Raw genomic sequence first — 19,915 nt, forward strand, 5'->3', positions numbered from 1 at the left:
CACACCCCCACACCCACACACACACACCACACACACACACACACCACCACACCCCACCCACACACACACACACACACCCACCCCACACACACACACCACCCCACACACACACCCCACCCCCCCACACACACACACACACCCACCCCACACACACACACACACACACACTCCACACCCCGCCCCACACACACACACCACCACACACACCCACACACCCACCCCACACACACACACACACACACACCCACACCCCCCCCACACACACACACACACACTCCACACCCCCGCCCCTCGCTCCACACCAAGCACATTCCAAATCAGCAAAACCCTTAGAGCCAAGGGCCTTCGGTTTTTATTACCTCCCACAGCTCCTCCCCACTTTCAACCACCCCACCCCCCCCCCCCCCCACCCCCCCCTGAGGCCCAAACCCCGCCTCAGCTCGCCCTACGCCTCGCGGACGAGGACTCCACCCCCCCCGACAAGCCTGTTCCCCGTCACCACGGTTACAGCTGAGAATTAGAATAAAGTAGACGAAAGCAGGTGTAACGAACGAGTTAGAGATTTGCCTGAGTCGTCCGAGGTGGAATATGAACCCGGGCCTCTCACTCGTCCAAAGGTTCCACAGACAAACACGTTCTCAGTCAGCTAAAGGCGAAATCGCCCCTAGAAAAAGGCCAACGTCGTTATTTTGGGGCGACATATCTCAGGAGGTAAGAGCGGTTGTCTGGCAGTCGGAGGGTTGCCGGTTCGATCCCCCTGCCCTGAGCGTGTCAAAGTGTCCCTGAGCAAGACACCTAACCCCTAATTGCTCCCAACGAGTTGACTGGTACCTTGCATGGCAGCCTTTCACCGTTAGTGTGGGTGAGTGTGTGTGTGAATGGGTGAATGAGAGGCATCAATTGTAAAGCACTTGGGATAAAAGCGCTATATAAATGCAGTCCATTCACCATTTACTTTTTGGAATTTGACGGTTGTGCGTCGCCAGAGTGTTGTCACGGTAACCCGCTACGAGACCTTCGCTTTCACCACACCTTTAACCGTGCTTGCCTAGCGACCTAGCCGAGCTGTACCCGCTACGTAGAGAAAGCAGAGTGCGGTAGAGTGACGCGTGATCACACGTGAGCAGCATAGACGAAAGCTTTATTGACCAGCTGGTAACTGGATTTGCGGGGCGTCACGTACAATTGACACACAGAATCACATTAGAGTTTACAATGCAGGCAGTAGAGGTCACGAGTAGAATTTCCATTTAAATTCAAATTTAACAGTCGCCCAGGAAGGGGTGAATGCTTAACCACCCACGAGCTACTGAGCCAGTGTTCGTTGTTTGACAGTCAGGAAACGGCGGAACACATCCGGTATCACTTCCCTGACGGGGTCAGAGGTCACGGATTACAATCCCCCTCCCGCCTGTATTGATGTTAAACAAACGGAAAAAATTCTATAAAGTAGAAATCAAATGGAAATTTTGGCGGGAAACATCAGCCGGTTTCCAGACGGCAATGAGAGAAAAGCCGCAGAGAGGAGAGATGCAGGCAAGCCGCAGGTCATGTGCAGTGCATACATGCAAATGCATTTCTGAAACGAAATATCTCACTGAACATGGAGCTGGAGGAGGGAGAGCGGCGTTGTGGGGAGGGGGGGGAGAGGCGTTGGGGGGGGTGTGGGACGGATGGGATTGGGGGTGTTTCTCTGATTTTAGGACGGCAATACTGCTGAATGGTAATGAACCTGGAGGATGAGGCTTCCTTTCTGTTCTCTCTTTCCCACACGCAAGCACGCGCACACACTCACACGCACACACACACACACACACACACACACACACTCACACGGACACACATAGGTTAAACAGGAGTTTCCGAACCTCTGCACTAAAAAATTCCCTGAACACAAATCACTGCTTCAACACCCTCCCCCCACCCCAAACACGCCCACCTCCACCCCCTGGTCCCTGACAGTGGACATGCAGCCCAGAGCAGGACTTCTAAACCATGACTGACAGCAACACAGCATGCATAGCCAGCATGCTCCTGAGAAGTACCAAGCCTCTTCTCCCCCATCCTCTTCCAGCTCTCCGGGAGATGCCAGACCCTCACGCCCCCCCCCCCCCACAACCCCCGCCCGCCCGGCCAGTCGGTCTCCTAAAAGCATTTGCAGTTTTTCATCCTTTTGTCAGGGAAGAGAAATACTTTCTTATTTCATTTTTTTTTTAAACTTATTGAAATCCATTTTTCTTATATGCAAATATTTTAATCACAATAATGGAGAAAGTGCCTCATCGTCTCCAGCTCTCCTGTCATACAGTAACCACGTACACTCTACATTTTGAAGCGTTTTTTTTTTTTGGTGTTGGCCCTTTATACTGGCAAGGCTGCAGTCCCAGAGCCTGTACTTGGACAGGATCTTTCTCTGCTTTGTATCTCTGACAGAGCAGAGCCACTCAGACAATATACTGTCTCTTTTTCGGGCCCAACGGCAATTAAATTAGTCTTGTTTTTAGGTTGCATAATCCCAATATTCCACGTAGGAGGTTTTTGGTCTGTTTAATAATTTGGTTTACTCTTATTTTATTTTCTGATATGAAGCTGGTCTGCTTATTGTGCTAGTTAGATTAAAGGGTTACCCCAGATTCAGTACCAGCTAACCGAGGGGACTGTTTTCATCACTGAGGTCACAGGCTTTCAGTGCCATAAACTGCAATGGGCCCTGTGGGTTTTGATTTGATGAGGTGCGTCTAGAATTTTAAAGTGCTTTTTTTTTTGCATATGTATCATCAGTGGATGTATCATAAGTAATGGCCTAATTGTGCCTTGAATGCACTAGCACTCTCTCCCCTCTCACTCACTTTAATTCAGTCCAAATGCTTCACTAGCCTGACACATTCCAAAATGCAAAGTGATAACAACAACCAATCAATAGTAACACAATACAAACAGCAACAATGACCAGCATAAAGGGCAGCAGCATAGCATTTATTAACTATTACATATAATTCAATTCAATTTTTTAGGTTTCCAATATATTTCCAATATCTCTCTCTCTCTCTCTCTCTGTGAATACTGCAGCAGGTCTCTCTCACGTTCTATCCCTCTCTCTCTCTCTCTCTCTCTCTGGAGGTGGGTGACTGTGAGTAAATATTGGGGTACCAGAGGGGGCTCCCCACAGAGCTCCTACCCTGAAGCCCCGACACCCGCATAAATAAATTTTTATATATCATCATAAATTACAGTCAGGAACATTAAAAATGATGTCACATGCAGATGACATCATATGGAGTAAATAACAATAGTAACTGGTTACATCCTCCCACAATACACCAAATATCGGTCGGTGCGTGTTTGTAGTGATATTTTGGTTCCTGTATTCTGAACTGATTCCAAGATTCATTTGTGGAAAATAAGTTTTAGAGATTGCCCAGGATATCTCACTGGATTGGATTGTGGGTGCCTGAATACAGGAGAAAAAAAAAAACACACGCGCATGCATACACACATACACAGGTGCGGGTACACACACACACACACACACACACCGTGATGTCCAACCCTCTGGAGGAAATTCATTCAGAGGGACAGATCTCTGTGGGGAAAAACTCTGAGTCAAAGTGAAAGAGAAATGTTGCCTGAATCCAGGGCGTTTGTGCCAAATAAATATCAGTAATGTTCTATTCCCCCGTGACAGACGTTTACAGATATCCCACAAGCCTCTCTGCATCTCTGCATCTCTGCAGTCCCTGGCTGCCTCCCCCCCCCCCCCCCACTGGATAGACTAACAGGGTTGGTTACCACTGCTTTACATCTTTCCAACCAAGCCTCAGATGCACCTTGACAAGAGTTCATTTAACACCTGGGAATAACAGGGAATTAAGGGAAAAGTGTTTTTATGCTCCTGCGAGACGAAGGCCGGTGTTCCAGGTTTTCCCAGCTCATGCTGGCAAGAGCTGAAGAGCCGTTTCCCCCTTTCCTTCTCTTTTCTTTTTTTTTTCTAACCCGCTGCGCCATGGCAACAGCACACCTGGGCCAACCAGGAGAGCCGCAGTCTGCGGCTTCCCTCCGCCACGGTCTGGAGACGAAGAAGTCCATCAGAGAGCACGGCTGCAGCGCACACTCCAGACCCCCACGGCCCGAGCAGCGGGAGCTCTGTACGGCTCCGGGCTGCGCTGGATCAGTCTCCTGAACTCAAAGAGGCCAGCTGAACGGAAACCCTTCCCTAAAGCTACAGGTAGAGACACGGGAGTGGGAGGACTGAACGTGGCGGTGTGATATTTACACTGTTAGCCCTCTGAAGAGTAGGCCTTTCAGAATTTTTTTTTTTCCCCTCAAAGTCCTAAATCAGTGTTCTAGAACTCCATTCCTTTCAGTCACCAGCGGTGATTGTGACATCATCATTAGAATGTTCGGCTGAGAACATTCTAATCAGATACTTGTGATGTCACACCTTAAAGGGGTGAAGCTGTTCATTTCAGCATGATGATAAAAAACGTCTTCCGAGGAAAGGGGAGTGGTTAATCTGAGTGGTTAAGGTGATTGGGTAATCTGAGTGGTTAAGGTGATTGGTTAATCTTGCTGACGTGGACGACAACGAGAACCACAGCAGATAACGCGATGCGACCAGGGCTCCGTTAAAAGGTGACCGCTTTACAAGTTTATGCTCTTCATTTTTTTTTGTTCACCCGAGACAGTCGGTCGGGTGAGATGCGGCATGCATAATTTAAGAAAAAGAAAAAAAAAGGACGGTAATAAATAAATAAAAAGGAAGATCAAATAAATTAGATATGAGGGTGTCTCGGTGGGCAGTTTCAAGCCAAGATTTACTCAGGAAACAATGAATTCCAAAACAAACAGGGTAGGATACATATCCAGGACACTCACCAGAAATGAATGGTATTAAGTAACGATCGTCCAATTACATCTGGCCAAAATGCTACTGCTCTGGAGTCTTTATGCGTCTGAAATGCTGAGATTCTTCCCCACCATATTTGCATTTATAACGCACCTCACAGTGTAGTTTTTTCGTCGCTCTTTCATGATGAAATTGTAGTTTTGTTGTTCATTAACAATGTCCGTCTGCTACAACACTGAGGCCATTGTGTTCCTCCTGACTAATTGCCACGGCGATGGCACGATGGGAATGGTTGCCTGGTTACATCGCCGTCCCCTTTTCTGGAACTGATTTGGGGACGGGGCTCGAGGTTTCCCCTTCCCCAGGGTCTGCTCACCCGTTCATGATTTGCATTCAATGTGATGGAATTGCGGCTTGTTTTCGCCCTCCGGCCACCAGGTGGCACTGTCCCCAATGGCAAAATTGTCAAAGGCTGATTTACATGCCTTGACAAGGGGGCGGGGACTTATCAGTCACTGTCTGTGTTGTGCTCATTGTTTCAGCACCCAATTAAAGCCCACATGCATTTGCATATGACTGTGGGAAATCCTCCGGTACTTTTGCCTGCTTGTGTTTTTCTCCACAGGGACACGTTTAACTGCCTTTTGGTCTCGGCTGTAAGAAACCATTACATTTCACACCAGAATCAACCTGGCAGGTTTATTTTAAAGGAGTCCAACCAATCCTTTGTGAAATGGGTGCTAAAAAAAAAAACCATTTGAAACTAAATTTCCTTCTGGTAATCTCCCCCCATGGCCTTCTCCATACTGCAATCCCATCTCTATTAAATTTTAAACCCTAAATCAATATTTTTTCAAGTAGAAACAACCTGTCACTCATGAATAAATTGGTGAACAACTGTTTTTCCTCCTTCACAGCGCAGAGAGCCAGTATTTCTTCAGCTGAAACCACTGACTTTTACAACAAAAACACATAATTGATTTTTTTTTTCTATAATAGATGTGTGGCGCTTAACTTTGATTATGACTTCTGACTTCATAACTGCAGGGTTTTTAAAAAAAATAGCTTCACGAGACAATCTTTATACCCTGATGGTGCGCAGCTTTTTATAAAAATAGAAAATAGTAGGGCCACTCCAGGAAAAGTCATTCTGGGGGGAAAAAAAATCAATTTCATGCATTTTCACCGCTGTTAAACTGAGAATAGGGTCCATTTTGACCATGAGCACAACACAGAAGTGTCAAAAGTGTACAAATTTTAAAAGACACCGGCTGTAACAGGAAGGCCGGAAAACGTATTTCGCACTCTGTTTACCTCTGCGTAAAACGACAACAAGATCGCTACGGTCACCGTCCGCTGTTGAAAACATGACAGCAAGACAGCTCGCCATCTACAGCGGCGGCTTTTGCTTTTATAACGAGCGGTTATTTTCTGTTTCCTGTTATCCTGCGCCTTGTTACCGTAGAGGCTACAAATCTGCGCGGGCCTTCAACAGAAATAAGGCGGCAATCTCCTCGAGCACCGGGAACGACGTAATAAAATATGAAATAACAACAACGGCACCGTGTAAGTTCAGCGTGAGGCTCTGTAACGGGCATGCTAATGGCTGCCTCGGCAGGTTTTTAAAGCTCGCCTCACTTCGCCGTTCTCTGATCTATCCCGACTCTAACGTGTAGGTCCCCAGCGCAAAGATGTTTTTTTTTAATTTTTTTTCTCGTACCGTCTTGACGCTCGCGTCGCTCCTGCGGGGGGGGGGGAAAGAGGCCCGATTTCCACGGGCGTCGTCATCACAAAACAAAGCTCAGAAACTCTTCGTTGACAAAAAGGAGAAGGCGTTGCCGTGGAAACGCGAAACCGAATAGCTACATAGCTAATGTAGCTATTTAAGGCAGTTGGCCAGATACATGTTTGTCACTTTCAATTTTTTTTTTTGTGTTGTTGTTGTCATTGATAAAAGGAAATCTAGTTCACCAGCCACAGAACTTTAAAATACTAGCAGATTTCCGACACAGATGCACTGTCGGGAAGTACGTAGGTTAGACACATTTTACACAGGTAATATGAAAAAGGGAATTTAAAAAAGGTGAAAATGAGCAAAAGCTATCCACTAAATTACCCTTATATTTTGCATTTCAAACACAATCTTTTTGAAACCAAAACAGTACATATTTTTTCATTAGATAATTACGCTTGAAAGGTCGACTTGTCAGAGCTACAACTACAGCAGATCTTTAATTGTAAAAAAAAATAAAAATAAAACTGGAAGCTGCTCTAAGTCTTCAGGGTATCAAATTGCCCTCTCCACAATCAAGAACATTCCCACTGCCTGCTGCATTAGAAAATCTAAAATAATAAAAGCTGTTACTGCGGTAGATTCTACAAGTCTGACCTGGTGGGTCATGTGACTTCCCAACATGCACTGCAGGACAGGACGACCAAAATAGACAGCGACCGACTGGCATTACCGTCAGCGGGCATGCCTCATTAAAAAATGTGACATCACGGTTACACAACCAATGGAGGCGGGAGGCTTATGCATAATTAATGACTTCCTGCTCCTGAAGGCCTCAGAGAGAGCCGGACCGGACCGGAATCGTCAGCGGCTCTTTCGTCGGTTATTTTTAAACTTGTGCGTGGCTTGCGCTCATCGTCCCAGCCCCCTCTACTGGACGGGACGTGCGCCCCACCGAAAAAAAACCCCAAAATTAGCCGGTGCTTAATTTTCAGTGGGCAGTCCGCCAGCTGAGCTTGCTCACTGGCCTGTGTTCAGGTCAGGGTTAGGGTCACAGCCTCTCTGAGGGGGGGGGCGCACTGTCGCCAAAACTTATATTAGCCAATGATAATGCGCTATTTTAGGCGGCAAAATGTGGGCGGCACTTGAGGTGGCCAATCAAATTGCAGCAGTGGCCAGTGGGGTGACAGCCAAGAAAACATCGTCAGAACTAAGACAAGCTAGTGAAGATTCAGCGTAAAGCATGTGCGTTTGTGTGTTTGTGTGTGTGAGTGCCTGCGTGTGTGCGTGTGCGTGTGTGTGAGTACCTGCGTGTGTGTGTGTGTGCGTGTGTGCGTGTGCATGCGTGTTTGTGCATGCGTGTTTGTATGTGTATTTCTATGTATGTAAGGGAGAGTATGGGAACCTGTATGGGGGTTGGAGTGCATGTGCGTGTGTGTATATTTGTGTGTGTTTGTGTGGCAGAAGGTTGCTTCAGCACGGCGCGTGTGTTTGTACGCATTTAAATCTGCGTTCACTGAGCCGGCAGCCACTCAAACGATTTTTATCCATTCGCGCAACAAATCAGAACCTGTTAATACGCATACGCGCTGCACTTATGCAGATTGGCGAAGGGCTCTTCCACATTCACTCTATATTCACCGCTGCCTTCTTCATCGCCATCTAAACGGAGACAGCAGGAGGATGTTGATTACAGCATTTGAAGTGGAGTTATCTCTTCTGAATTATCAGTAATGAAAGCCCAGATCTTCCCCCGTAGCTATCTGTTCCCTCCGATAACCCATTTCCCCCGGAAGATTAACCGTTGGTCACGGCGTAATTGCCTGGAGAATTCCACGCCGGCGAACAACTTTAAAAAAAAAAAAAACAAAAAAAAAAACACTTCTTTTATCTAAATCGGAATTGGAAAGCCATCACCCAGACGCGAGCAGCGGCATGCGCGGTCTTATTGAAAGCAAACAAGGGGAAGCGGAGCTGTGATTTATCCAGAGAGAATCGCCAGTACCAGCCAGCGTAGCGGGATGGAGGCAGTTTAATCGAATGCCCCCCCCCAACCCCCCCCCGGCCCGACCCCTACCCCTCCCTCCTACCAAGTTATTTCTCTAAAACCAGGATCAGAACAGGAAGGAAACATCGGTTTTCACAGGAGGGAAATCTTCACTGCGAAGCCCCTTGTGGTCCAAAAGATTCCACGGAGATGCGAGCAGTTCCGTTGCCAGGAGCTACGGAACTCCGTCTCATTCCGCCCTGGCTGTCGGCTGGGTCACCAGCCTCGCTGAATTTTGGACAGGCCCAGATGGGAACAGAGAATTCAGCTACTGGGGGTTTGGAGGGGCTGAGAGGGGCTGAGAGGGGGCGGAGGGGGCTGAGAGGGGGGCTGAGAGGGGGGCGGGAGGGGGGGATGCGTGGAGGAATCTTTAGCTCATTTAAGCACGTACCCCTCACATCGCCATAGCGACAGCAGAACACCTGCAGATGAAGTTGTGAAGTATGACGGCAAAAAAAAAAAAAAAAACATTTATAAAAGTAAAAACACGCTGTGATTTAAAATGAAAGAAGTGGGACAAAAGGTACACGGGTCACCCACTTCACGCGGAGATAAAATCAGAGACAAACTGCGAGACGAGCGTTTGGAAATAAAATGAAAAAAAGACGGACAGCATTACCGCACGGATGAAACATTCACAACAACTCTTCAGCTTCGCTCTTGAAAAAAAAAACTGATGCTCAAAGGCAGTGACGGCGTTTTTGTTTTGTGCGCGTTAGAAAGCAGAGAGAAAGGCGTGATTGCGCCACTGCTTTTAAGACTAAGCGCTCCAGCCGTTACCCTCCCGGCTGCGTTCCCCTCTGACATCCCGGCGTGTTCCTCTGCGGCGGGAGACAGGAGGTAACGGTCCTCCAGCGAGACGCCGGCGGCGTCGGCCGAGCGGCAGAGCTAATCGTGACCTTTTTCGCGGTTTCTCGACGAGACGGCAACGGTGTTAATCTGCACCGTCACGCCTGCTTGCCGCTACAGAGCCCCGGGGGGGGGGGGGGGGGTTTGGTCAGGACACACATGGGGGCGAACACTGGGCGAAACTGCGCCCCCTTTGTTTTTTCGCAAAGTGGAATAACCGTCTCCGAGGGGGGGTCGGGCCTTAAAGAGGGCGGGTAAAAGTCACCCAGGGCGAGGGGGACTCAAACAAAAAAGTGCGGGAAAAAAATAAATCTGTTTCCTGGCTAAGTTCTGACTATTTTACTGAAAGTGCTCCTGACAGGTTAGGCCAAACGCTGCGAAAGCACGCTGCCCCGACGGTTAAGCACGACCGGTTCGGGGGCGCGTTAACGGGCAGCTGGCGAGATAACCCTCAGGCCGAAGCTCCCGCGATCCCGACCAATGGGGTAATCTGTTCCTGGCTAAGTCGCTTTTACTGCGCCTGCTCCTCTGATACGGTAGCGCCATACCTCAGCAACTGGCCGCTGGTCAAACTGCGCAGCGTCCCTACACGCGTCTGACTGCTGATACGCCTCGAATATATTTGACATGTTTATATCAGCACAGAAACTAAAACTACCGGATTCATTCATACTGACATTCATCAGACGGAATTTTGTTGTAAAGCAATAATAACTGTCCTGTAAAATGTCAAATATTTAAGTGATATTTAGCCCAGTAATAGAGAAATAGAGAAATGACAACAATTTTTACCAGTGACTTCTATGCATGTGGCACACTGAGAGAGAGCAGTCAACATGCAGGTACAGAACAGGTATGCAACTGATACGTATAGAGCAGACAAAGCAAAATCAAAATTCAGGAATGCGAATAAGAGCAGAACTCACTAATCTGTCAAAGAGTTATTGTCATATGTTCTTACCTGCCTAACCACTAACCATGCATTTATAAAACTGATGTATGACACAGTTATGATAATTTAATGAGCACAGAAAACCACACTGTAGTCTGAATGACTTCCTGAGGGCGATCTTCAGCGATTAAACTTATCTTCGTGTGACTACGGACAGGAAAGGGAAGTGAGCGGGCTGACTGCTGAAAGCAGGAAACGGCACAGGAAGCAGGCTCTCTCTCTACCTTTCGCACCACGTCCTGTGTGATTATGGCGCGGGCGGATTACGAGAGGTATACGGCAGCGGGCCGGGCCTCTCTTCCTCTCGCTGCCGAGGAGGAAGAGCGGGGGCCTACCACGCACCGGGACCGAGGCCGACAAAAAGCGCTTACCCCCCCCCCGGCCCCCCCGCCCGCCCCCCCCCCCCCACCCCCGGGATGGCACCCTGCAGAGATACAGACGGGTTGAATACAGCGATGACTTTTTTATTCTATGTTCTCCCGGAGCACAGCGTTTCAAACAGAGAGCCTGTGGAGTGCACTTAGCACTTAGCGCTTAGCGCTCAGGGCTTAGCGGTAGCCCGCGGATGACTAGCGCCCCTGATACTCAACGCGCCTGCCGTGGGCCGAGGGGACCGGGGGGACCGGGGGGGTGGGGGGGGGGCACGAAGGCGATCCCTGACTCCATGCTGAGTTTGGGGCTCACCCCTTTCGTGCACTAATCAGACGCTACCTCACACACCAGCTGAGCAGAGGGGTCCGATAGGGCACACCCTGCTCTGGGGGCCACAGTAACATGTTAAAACTCAGGCAGACCGCATCTGATCCCTCTCAGACTCAAATAGACTCCGTAAGCGTTAAATGGACACGTTCAGTTCATTTTGGTGGGCAGCGGGCAGTCGGTCTGCTTCGAATAAGAGGAAGCAGAGGAATGTTCGGTCACAAATCAGCTCGGCCGGGAGTGTATTTCACTCGGACAGAGTGTGTTTGATCTCGCTAAAAAAAAAAAAATAAATAAAAATCCGGTGAAGTTAAACTACTGCTAAAGCCTCAGAGGACTGCTCATCTCTTGTTCTGACCAACAGCGTTTCAAAGGTTTGACCTTGAACTACACGCCATAAAACATGCATAACACTGTCATAATGCTGTTATAACACACGCCTCACATTATGCACTAGTGACAGCGTGAAGCCGGCTTCATGCCATACAGCTGCACGAAGCGAAGTGTTAGCAGGTGACCTGGCCGAGGTCCATCTGGATCAGAAACGCTGTCAGTAAAAGAGGTTTATTCGGGGGCATTAATCTAACGCGACGGGGCATTCTGCGAGCTCAGCTCCGGAGAGGGAGCCAGCTTGTCTTCTTACAGAGCCCCTGACTGGGGGCCAGGCCAGGGAGAGGTAGAGAGAGAGAGAGAGAGAGCATCGCGATCCTGGCGATCGCAGATAACGCACGCTTCAGACGTGTAATGCAGTCAAATGCAACCGTGTGTGTGTGTGTGTATGCGTGTATGTGTACGTATGTGTATGTGTGAGTGTGCGTTTTTGTGTGTATGTGTGTATGTGCGTTTTTGTGTGTATGTGTGTATGTGTACATGTGTATGTGCAGGTAGCAGCCCCCCCAGTGAAGAGTATTTTTCAGGTTTTTCTCTTCTTTCTCTTCCCAGGCTAACTGAGCCATGGCAAGCTGACCCGTCAGAAACAGGAAGTTGAGAGAGCGCTTTGGCATCTCAGGCGAGGCGAGCCGTCTGCCCCGTCCCGAGGGAGGGGGGCGTCTGGCAGGTGGGGGTGTCGGGGGATTCTCAGACGAAACGGCAGACTGACAGCCCCAGAAGGCCGAGCTGCCACTCTCCTGCGGCTGAGGGTGGGGGGGGGGTGGGGGGTCACCCTGTGTCTGCCGGCAGCATTGCCCGAGCTTTGCCGGAGAGTTACAGGAGCGCTACGGGAGCGTTACAGGAGCTTTGCAGGAGCGTTGCAGGAGCGTTGCAGGAGCGTTGCTGGAGCGTTACAGGAGCGTTACAGGAGCGCTGCTGGAGCGTTACAGGAGCGTTGCAGGAGCGCTGCTGGAGTGTTACAGGAGCGTTACAGGAGCGCTGCTGGAGTGTTACAGGAGCGTTACAGGAGCGCTGCTGGAGTGTTACAGGAGCGTTAGGGTCACGCTCGGGTAGACGGTTTAGCGCACTCACAACGTGCCTGGCAGCTGTTGGCACCACAAGGGGGGGGGGTGGGAAGGCTTCTCATAGTTACCACCCCCCGGGATGTTGGCTGGATCTTTTTTTTTAAGTGAGCTGATTTCACACACTCACTCCATTCGCCGTACGAGAGCTGCAGACCTACAGGCCGCGCTGGCCGCGACGTAGCCGCGAACAGAGCGAGCCGGTCCGTCAGCGCTAAACCCGCTTCGCCGCTCCCCACGGGTTCATTACCGCCAACACCGTCACTTAATCAGTCTTATTAGCTCCGGCGGGGACCCGGGGGAGAGAGATCACATCCTGCGAGGGGGAGAGGGTGGCTCGGGATTACAGGCGCCTCCTAATGGGGGCGGTTTCGCATGTAAAATAAACGCTAAACCGTGTCCTTTTCCGCCGTTTCGCTGAATACATCTTCCCGCTAAACGGAGGGAAGCGTGGGCGTGCGGGTGAACGCATTTGCATACTTATTATCATTCCAAAGCGGTATTTACATGCGGAATAATCGAGGAGACGGCGAGGCGTGAGAACAGCGGTCCGGGAGCGAAAGCGCTCGGAGCGTTAAACAGGAAAACCGCGGGATAGCGGGATAGCGGGAGCCGATGTGCGAGACCGGAACCTCGCAGCCGACTCACGGACGCTCGTTAAAACGGACGGAAGGCACGCCTGCCAGAGAAGGGGAGACAGCGAGCCCGTCCGGAATTCCCAGAATTCCCGACCGGCATTCCGGATCCCGCTTAGAATCACGGAGCTGTCCGCGGATTGACCTGGAGCTCCGTGACGACACAGCCAAAAATAAATACATAACAGACAGCAAGGAAACAAAAACTGCCTGCCCCTTTCCCTCACTTAATATGCTTAACAAGTATTTCAGTCTTATATTTAGCCTTATATTTACATCTTATTACTTATTTCTATTGCTTTTATGCTAAGTAAGACAAAAAAGATTGCCAATGAGGGGAGCCAGTTTGAATCACTTTCAAGATTTGCCAAAGGGGTACGAAAATTTTCACTTGACAAGCAAAAAGTAGCTTAAAACAAGCAAATATTTCCCACTTGAGAGAAAAAAAAGACTCATTACAATCTCATTACAAGACTGAAACACTTGTTCAGACAAGCATATTTCTGCAGGGCTCCAACCCCCTCCCCCCACCCTCCTTCCAATATAAACCCCTCATAAAAATATATTGTGAATATATTGTGAATACATGTGATATGGAATATATTGCAATATACGTGAATATATTGTATGTGAATATATTGATATACTGAATATATGTGATACATGTGAATATATTTGAATACATTATAGGTATATTTCTAACTTGTGAATATATTTAATACATTGAATATATTGTGAATACATCGTGAATATATTGTGAATACATCGTGAATATATTGTGAATATATTGTCAATATACTGTGAATATATTTAGAATATATTGTGAATATACTCTGAATATACTGTGAATATATTGTGAATACATTGTGAATATATTGTGAATATATTGTGAATATATTGTGAATATACTGTGAATATATTGTGAATATATTGTGAATATACTGTGAATACATTGTGAATACATGAATATATGTGAATTATTGTGAATATTGTGAATACACGGTGAACATATTACTGAATAATATATATTGTGAATATATTGTGAATATATTGCGCGTGGAGAACGCTGAATCGCGCTCGGGCGTACGAAGGCCGCCGCCGGCCCGATCGCTCCGGGGCCGACCGCGCGCCACAGAGCCGCCGCCTCCTCGCCGATTCATTTCCTGCCAAGGTTTGAAGGGCCAGGAAGTGGAGCCGAGCCCCCCCACGCGCACCAGGGGCGGTTGGCGGCTGTGTGTGTGGGGGGGGGGGGGCGGCTTTACACCACAGCAGATGCGCTCCTCGCGCTTCGGGGAAAGGAACAGCTGTGGCTTCCGCTAATTTAGTCTGGGCCCGCCGTTTCACCACTCCTCCACTTAAAAAGCCGCTCTCTCGCTTCCCCCCCCCCCCCCCCCTCCCACCTGCAAGCTGTCACTGGTCCAAAGACTCTAATTTAAGAAAAAGTTTTTCTACCTGATGCGAGTCTGATTTTCAAACTACAACGAGGAAAACTCACAGCAACACAACAACACATTATAGGCAAATGAAGTCTGGTAAATAAATAAAAAAAAGTAATAAAAAAAAGAATTGAGATGGATGAAGAGGAGGAAGACTACAGACCCCCGTGTCACCTGTACCTGTTTCCTGTCAGTTCCTGCCCTGATATGAAAAGGCTGAAGTGGACAGAAGCCAAATCCCAGGGGGTGCGCTTGCCCCCTCTGCAGACACTGAGACGAAACGCGGGCCCAGTGAGCAGGTGGCCTGCTGCATGCTGGGTAAGGTGCGCACCTGTGGAGGCTCGGACGCCACAGGCCCACCTGCGCGCCGCACCGCCTGGCCGCCATTGGCCCAGGGCCAGCTGAGCTCCGGCGGGTGGAGGAGGCGGGGCTGGAGCAAGATGAAAGAGGGCCAGCTACCAGCCCCCCCCCCACCTCCCCCCCCCCCATCCCACCCCAACTCCTCCCGATGGTCAGGAGAGAGGAACGAGCTGGGACAGAACAGAGACCTGGGATGGCCCTGTGCCCAAACCCTCACACCCCCCCACCCCCCCACCCCCACCCCCCCATCCCGACTCACGCCCTCCACCCCTCCCTACCCTCAGCAGCGGCTTTGATCCAAAGAGCCTGGTCTTGCACAGCCCTCCACCCGACACACAGCACACAGGCTACTGAGGACCAGCGCGCCCGTCCCTCAAATGACAACACTAATGAAGTTAATGGAGATGGAGGGGGGAGATGAGCAGCCCAACCTCAAACACAAAAACCACCGGCTTTAGGTCTGTCTGCTGCGATTAAACCCGAGAGCACGACGCACGGATCGCACTCGTCGCCCAAAGAGAGACGCGAGCCGCCTAAATTTTGGCTGAAGATAAAACGCTCTCCCCCCCATTACTGTCCTCTTCAGTTTGCTTCTTTTTTCTTTCGCAGTGATCTGAGGTAAACGTTCTTTCATCCCCGCCCGCTCAAACTCAGGGATCTACACGGTAAAATGTTCAGTGTTAAATCAATACTTACAGCGCAAACACGGTCCCCGCTGGACTCATATCTGCTCTGCCAGAGTTGAATTAACACTGGACACTTTAACTGTTTAACAGCCCTTTCTGCTGTAGAAGTATGTTTGTGTGTGTGTGTGTGTGTGTGTGTGTGTAACAGGGAAGATCACATCGCAGAAGAAGGTTGAATTAGAATCTGGGTGAATTAGGAATGGGATGCCATTGCAACCAGCAGAGTTGAATGGAACAACACTGGAATGAGAAGGACAGAATGGAATGTTTCAACAATGGTTGAAACAGTAGAGTAGAATGGAACAATATTAGATTAGAACAGCTGTGGAATCGTAATAGGCGAGTACATGAAACGATGTAATCAGTACAGTGGAATGTAAGTGCATTGGAATCAATGAAGTAGAATGTTACTACATTGGAATCAGTACAATAGCATGTAAGTGCACTGGAATCAATGAAGTAGAATGTTACTACATTGGAATCAGTACAATAGCATGTAAGTGCACTGGAATCAATGAAGTAGAGTCGAAGTAAATCTGACACGAATCAATTGAAACTCATTTGCAAACGGCTGAATTGGAACCAGAAGTCATGGGCTGGAAAGGGAAAGAAGATAGCAATTTCTGAGAGGTGAACGTGATTACATGGCAGCAATCCCTCATTCCTCCAGTTCCTCTGCCTCTTACCTCCCTCTCCGAGTCTCTCTCTCCCTCTCTCCCCCCTTCCCTCTCTCTCCCTCTCTCTCTCCACCTCCATTATCACAGCGGTGCTCTCTGCAGTTGTAATCCTCTCTGTACTCCACCGCCATGCCTCACTTGCAGCTACGCTACTGGCGAATTTCATACGGCACACATCAGCCGCTCTGTGTGACACTGCGCTTTTTTCACTGTGTATTTTACAGGCGTCCTTGTCCCCCCCCCCCGCCCCAAAGTACCCCTCCACCCCACCCCCTGCCTCAAAAACCAAAAATTTCCAGCGCTGACCTTATTTTTTGTCGCCACGTGCAAAAAAACAAAAAAAAAAACAAATAAGGTTTGGCTCGTTGATTTCATTCATTTATTCGCTTTTTTTTTTCTCTCCCCCATCGCCATCTTTCTTTTTTTTGCCACGTTGCCATGGTTACAAACCGATCACGTTTCGCTAGAAGAAAGAGAATAATGACCGCATGTACAGGTAGGGTTCCCTTGAGTTTTTCGTGCGGTCGACTCTCGACACCCTCCGCGGGGAGCCAATCAAAACACGCCATCCACTGAGAGCTTAATGGCTGACAATTATCCAATCACCTTTGACTGCATCATTCAAATGACCTCTGCTGCGCTCTAAAAATAGTCACGCCCACGCCGTTGATTGACAGCTGTCATCCAACCGACAGCCGGACGACCTCCAGAGTCTCCGGAGAGCAGAACCCGGATCGCAAAGGGACGATCGCCGGAATATTCTTCTGTAACAGAGCTCGCACTTAATTAAAGCTCCCAGTTTTCACATTTGATTTCTCTTCAAATCCAGCCTTCATCACTTCAAGAATCCCGTGTTTCTCCTTGGCTGAACGGAAACGGGGGGCTTTATTGGTCGCCATCACTTTTAATGAAATTAGATGAGCTTGAAATAAGGCTTTTTATCAGTGCTTTCACTTTTGATAATATTCGACATGCCTTAATGGAATACTATACATTATGTTTGATTTAACATGAACCCATTTCACCTCATATTATATTGCAATTCGTGTGAAATATTTCACATGAACGCATTTCTGCATGCGCACGGAATGTAATGAAATGTAATGACGTCATCTACATGACATCATTGTAATTAGACAGCAATAATAGTGGTAGTAGTAGTAGTTCAATTCACTCACACTGATATACCAAGCTATGACTGCCTGTTCCGATCTTCATACCATGATCACACCAAACAGTGTGATTCATTCAAATGAACCCAAAGGTTCATTCATTCAAATTAACCAATACATTTTTCAGTTGAGAAACTATTTTTAAAAAAATATGTAGGTGTAACAAATAGAAATAAAAAGTTTAAACTTACCACTGAAACATTTTTTTTCAGTGCATGCACCTTGACAATGGCACTTATCTGACTGTAACTTTGCATATCTCTAACTCTAGCGGTGTCTGCTCCACATGTAATGTAAGTATTTTTATTGAACATCACACATTATCGTCATTTGGCAGACGCTCGTATCCAGACTTACAAGGAGAAGACAAGGAGCATAAATCAGAGTTACGAGCAACAGTAACTCTCGAGGAGGGAGACAAAACACTCACAGATATTGAATTATGCAAAGGTTTTTATTTTCCTGACGCGGCTAAGTTCGGAGTGGCCTAGGATCCCCCGTGAGGGATTTGAACCTGCAACCCTCAGGAGACTGAGAGACCAGCACTCCGACCATTACATCGCATTACACTTGCCAGGCTGACACTCTAATCCAGAGTCACTTACAGTATAGGAACACAAGCACGTTTCCCTGGTTACTGTACACCACATAAGCACGTTTCCCTGGTTACTGTACACCACATAAGCATGTTTCCCTGGTTACTGTACACCACATAAGCACGTTTCCCTGGTTACTGTACATCACATAAGCATGTTGCCCTGGTTACTGTACACCACATAAGCACGTTTCCCTGGTTACTGTACACCACATAAGCACGTTTCCCTGGTTACTGTACACCACATAAGCACGTTTCCCTGGTTACTGTACACCACATAAGCACGTTCCCCTGGTTACTGTACACCACATAAGCACGTTGCCCTGGTTACTGTACACCACATAAGCACGTTTCCCTGGTTACTGTACACCACAGCAGTACCAGCATTCCCAGACCAGCAAAGTAAAGACACAGCATCACTAGAGCGCCGAAACAAACTTGTCTACGCTGAGCCAGAGCCAAACATGCTCAGAAGATTAACTTCAAACTGTGAAAAATTAACCTAAAGCCCGAGAAAGCGTGGGTGAGTGCGGAGACGGGATCGTTCCTAGAGGACGCCCGGCGGCTTTTCCCCCGCTACCCCGCCGGACGGGACGCCAGCCTGGCGGGCGGGGCTTCCAGAGACACGTCGCCGCGTTCCGGAACCATCCATCACCCCCGGGGAAGGGAGGGAGGCTGAGAGGGGTCGTCATGGCAGCGCATCAAGGCTGAGCAGGCCCAATCAGTGGGCTCCCTCCGGCCACTAATGGAGTGATGGATCGCCCCACACACGCCCGTGTTTAGACAGAGGAGGGGACAACACGTGGGCACCCTGCCCAGTACGGGGGGGGAGGGGCAGAGCTAGGGCAGGTGTCAATCAAATGGGAAAGGGGAAGGGGGTATAGCCTCCTCACAAGAGGGAAAGACAGAAGCCTTCCATGTATTGATCTGTGTAGCCTGGAGCAGGGGGGAGGGAGGGTGGGGGGGGGGGGGGGGTTAATGGCTACTTTCTAGCGTAGGCAAATCAAATAATTCCTAGAATTCAATAACCCTCGTTACGCAATGAAACAGAGGCTCCAGCCCTGTTTCAGCCCTCCAGCCCTCCAGCATCCTGGATAAGAGGATGCGATTGGCTCCCTCGGCTACAGACCGCCAGCCGAGGGAACCAATCGCATTGCTCTAACAGCTCCAGGGGGCGGCGACTCACCACTGACAGACGTGTGCAGTGAGAGAGCCCCCCGCAGGCAAATGCCTGACGCAGCAAGCCTAACACTTCCGATTCAAACTGAGCACGCTCAGCACAGACTGCGTGAACGTTTCCATTCATTTTCATGGCTATTTTACATCATGACATTTTTGGAAGAACAATCAGACGATACACACATGTGCAACATCTGGAGCTGTAAGATGATTTAAACCTTCGCTCAGCAGCCCCAGAACACCCTTTCAAAAGGAGGAGAGGTGTGTCCACGCCGGTGTCTGGCCAAAATTCCCAAACAAAAACCGGCTCTCTACCCCGGCCACCCAGTCAGCCCCAATATCTGATTGGCTGCGCTGTCCCTTGTATTTTCGACTCACATCGATTCCCCGGGTTGTTACCTCAGAAGGAAAATCCGATAGCTCTCAGATGACCTACTTGGTGAAGTGAAAGAGAAATAATTTAAAAAGAGACCCTTTTACTGCCTAACACCTACAGGGTGCTTTAGCTCACATTACATTTCACTCATTTGGCAGACTCTTTTATCCAAAGCGACGTACAATAAGTACACACTGAAGGTCATCATCTGCTTCTAATCCAC

At 48.8% G+C, this 19,915-nt stretch overlaps 1 protein-coding gene across 1 annotated transcript in view; it reads right to left on the reverse strand.

The window, feature by feature from the left end:
- Window positions 1-19,915, reverse strand: part of LOC135234749 (mannosyl-oligosaccharide 1,2-alpha-mannosidase IA) — a 218,319-nt gene that overhangs the window by 37,865 nt on the left and 160,539 nt on the right. The gene's annotated exons all lie outside the window — the stretch shown is intronic.

Source organism: Anguilla rostrata, chromosome 1 (genome assembly GCF_018555375.3).
Source record: "Anguilla rostrata isolate EN2019 chromosome 1, ASM1855537v3, whole genome shotgun sequence".
Classification (NCBI taxonomy): domain Eukaryota; kingdom Metazoa; phylum Chordata; class Actinopteri; order Anguilliformes; family Anguillidae; genus Anguilla; species Anguilla rostrata.